The sequence below is a fragment of the Sceloporus undulatus genome, chromosome 2 (genome assembly GCF_019175285.1).
Source record: "Sceloporus undulatus isolate JIND9_A2432 ecotype Alabama chromosome 2, SceUnd_v1.1, whole genome shotgun sequence".
NCBI lineage: Eukaryota > Metazoa > Chordata > Lepidosauria > Squamata > Phrynosomatidae > Sceloporus > Sceloporus undulatus.
The window spans coordinates 5,483,926-5,487,563 of NC_056523.1; positions in this window are offsets into that span (position 1 = coordinate 5,483,926).

Genomic DNA, 3,638 nt, shown 5'->3' on the forward strand with positions numbered 1-3,638 from the left:
AGAGATCCCTTTTAGTATTTTTCTGACCATTGGGATCCACCCTTCACATACTTCTCTTAAGTTTTTACTTGTACTGGTAAATTTCTGCTCTCTCTAAGTCTTCGGGAGGATGTGCTGTCGTGACTATGCCTGGCTTCTCCGTTCCACTGTATTACAAAAACTCCAAGGAGAACATGGTTCTCTTTCCATCCTAGGATGCTCCACCACTTGCCACCCCATTAACCAAGTCATCCTTTTCTTGGTTAGGATTCAGATCTCTAAAATTAGCTCTCGACCCCTTGTTGCCTCTTCCCACCTTTTGGACACATGAAATTGTCTTCCCAGGCAACTGAGGTGAGGAATTTGCTATCGGCCTTTGAGGATTTGGCTGAGTTTGACTTTCCAGCAAAATATCAGGATATTAGTTGAAGTCCGGCCCATCACTACACATCTCTTCCCTGTGGTCATCTGGTTCTAGACATGAACATCATCCAATTCCTCCACCTGGGACTTGGCGGGGGGGGGGTCTGTGTAGCCAGACTCCCATCCTTAAATCCATCCTGTTGTTTCACCTTCCCCTCCACTTTAATTTTTATCCAGGATTGTCCTCTCCACCTTGGTCTTCCATGTTGATTGCTTGTCCTTGGATCTCTTAGAATCATAGACTCAGTAGAGCTGTGGAGAGACGAGACCACAAAGGGCCATGCCAGTCCAACCCCCTCGCCATGCAGGGAACCTTCTTCCAATCACCACTCAACGCATCCCGGAACAGAGTGGCCATCCCAGGGCCTCTCTGCTTGAGACCTCCACGGAAGGCGACTCCAACTAACTTCCTCGGGGGGAGTTTGTGCTTCACTGTCGAACAGACCCTTACTGTCTCAGGGCAGTTCTTCCTCCAATTTGGTTGATTGGTGAATCTCGTTTCCCTGCAGTTGCACTCCATTGTTTCCATTTCTTGTCTTCTGGAGCAGCCCAAGGGAGGAAACCAAGCATTGCTTCCTTTCCTCAACCCCTATGACAATCCCTTCAAATATTTTAAACAGGGGTCTTCCTATCAGTCTCTTTTTACCCTTTTAAGCTATTCTTTTTCCTCCAGGGCTCCTTAAACTATTTCCCCCACGCTCCCTCAAGTCGTTTCATCATTAGGGCGGTCAGGTTTCCCAGACTCCTTTCACATTTTCATTTACTCGCCCCCTTCCTTTGGCACCCACACTCCCGTTTCTCCATGTCCCTTTTTTTCTTTATAATTGTTGGTTGCCCAAACAACTGGCAAACCATTCATTTCCAGAGGTTGGGGGCCCTGACCAGAGTTTTGGGCCCCCCGCAGGCATATAGTGGCCCACTATGACTTCTTCCCTTGATTCTCGACCACTATACTTCTATTGATGCCTCCTAGGTCCCTAAAATCGGCATTGGGCCTTGTTCAGTTCTGCCACCATTTTTCACATTGTTGCCTCATGTTTCCACTTCATGGATCTTACTTGCGACCTCCAGATTTCCCTTTCATGTTTTGTCAGTTTATTCAGCCAGGGTGTCCTCCATCTTATATCTGTGCTTTCGTGTTTTTCCGCCCTAAGTGCAGTACCTTACATTTCTCCGTGTTGAATTTCATTTTGTTAGCTATGGCCCAGTTTTCTAGTCTGTTCAGGTCATTTTGAATCTTGATCCTGTCCTCTGGGGTATTAGCTACTCCACCTAATTTGGTGTCATCTGCAAATTTGATAAGTATGCCCCCAATTCTGTCATCCAGGTCATTGATGAAGAGGTTGAATAGCACTGGGCCCAGGACAGAGCACTGTGGGACCCCACTGGTCACTTCTTTCCAGGATGAAAAGGAGCCATTGTTGAGCACCCTTTGGGTTCTTCACTGGTGTAAATATCTCTGACATATAGTGCTATTCCTCCTCCTTTCTTGTTTGTCCTATTTCTCTTAAAAAGGTTATGCCCCTCTATTTCCACATTCCAATTATGAGACTCATCCCACCAGGTTTCAGTGATGCCTATTATATTTGCTTTGAAGAAGATGGTAAATAGAGTTGGAGCGAGAACACAACCTTGTTTCACACCATTAGTTATTAGAAAGGACTCAGAGAAAGCGTTGCCATATCTGACTTGACCTTGCTGACCTTCATGTAGCGGGATGATCATTTTGAGGAATTTAGGGGGGCATCCTAGTCATTCCAGGATCTGCCACAGACCTTTTCTACTTACAGTGTCAAAGGCTTTGGTGAGGTCGACAAATGTTACATAGAGTCCTTTGTTCTGCTCTCTACATTTCTCTTGCAGTTGTCTAAGGGCAAATACCATGTCTGTAGTGCTTCTATTAGCTATAAAGCCACATTGGCTTTCAGGGAGAAGTTCTTCTGCAGTATCAGGAACTAATCTGTTCAGGAATATCATTGCAAGGATTTTTCCAGCAATGGAGAGCAGTGTTATTCCTCAATAGTTTGAGCAATCCGATTTTGCTCCTTTTTTTGTACAGGGTGGTGATGACTGCATCTCGGAGATCTGATGGCAGTTTGCCTTTTTCCCAGCAACTCACAAGGAATTCGTGGAGTTTAGCATAGAGTACATGACCTCCATGTTTCCAGGCTTCAGGTGGAATTTCATCAATCCTGGCAGCCTTGCCATTTTTCATCTGCTGTATGGCCTTAACGGTTTCTTCCAAAGTGGGAGCTATGTCCAATTCCTTCTTCATTGGTTGTTATGTCATATGTTGAATAGCTGAGTCTCCTCTTTAGGATGCCACCCCTTTTAGGTTTAAACTTAAAATGAAGATTTAGTTTTCATCTTACGAGGCAATGATCTGTTTGACATTCTGCACTGGGAATCACTAGGGTATGACGGACATTGCAAATATTTCTCTGGTGCACTAGAACGTAGTCAATGAGGTGCCAGTGTTTGGATTGGGGATGCATCCAGGTTGTCTTCAAGCTGTCTTTCTGCTGAAAGATAGTGTTTGTAATAGTCAGCTGCTGTTCTGCACAAAACTCTAGCAGGAGGTGTCAGTTACCATTACAGTTTCCAACACCATGCTTGCTTAAAACACCTTTCCAGGCTTCGAAGTTCTTTCCTACTCTGGCATTGAAGTCACCAAGGATAATGATTTTGTCTTCTGCAGGGACTTCTGCAGGGACTTCTCATAAGGTGGCGTAGGTATGAGTAGAATTTGTCTTTCTCCGCAGAGTTGGCTTGCATAGTTGGGGCGTATATATATACTGAAGAGAGCAACATGTGGGAAGCGTAAGGAGATAATGCGGTCAGAGTGTCCTGTTGGCAAGGTTTCGAGTTTGGAGGCAATGGAGTTTTTGATCATAAAGCCTACACCTGAAAGATGTTTTTCAGTTTTGGGTTTGCCAGACCAGTAGAGTGTGTAGCCGGCACCATGTACTTTAAGGCTGCCTTCCTCGTGGAGACGAACTTCACTAAGAGCAGCAATATCGATGTTAAGTCGTGACAGTTCATGGGCTATTAGGGCAGAACGATGCTCAGGACGTCCACTATCTGCAGAATCTTGCATCACATCAGATTCTGATAGTATATATATCATATATATATCCTAATTATATATGTGCAGATAGATAGATAGATAGATAGATAGATAGATAGATAATTATGTAATATTTACATTATATACCATATATATGTATGTATGTAAT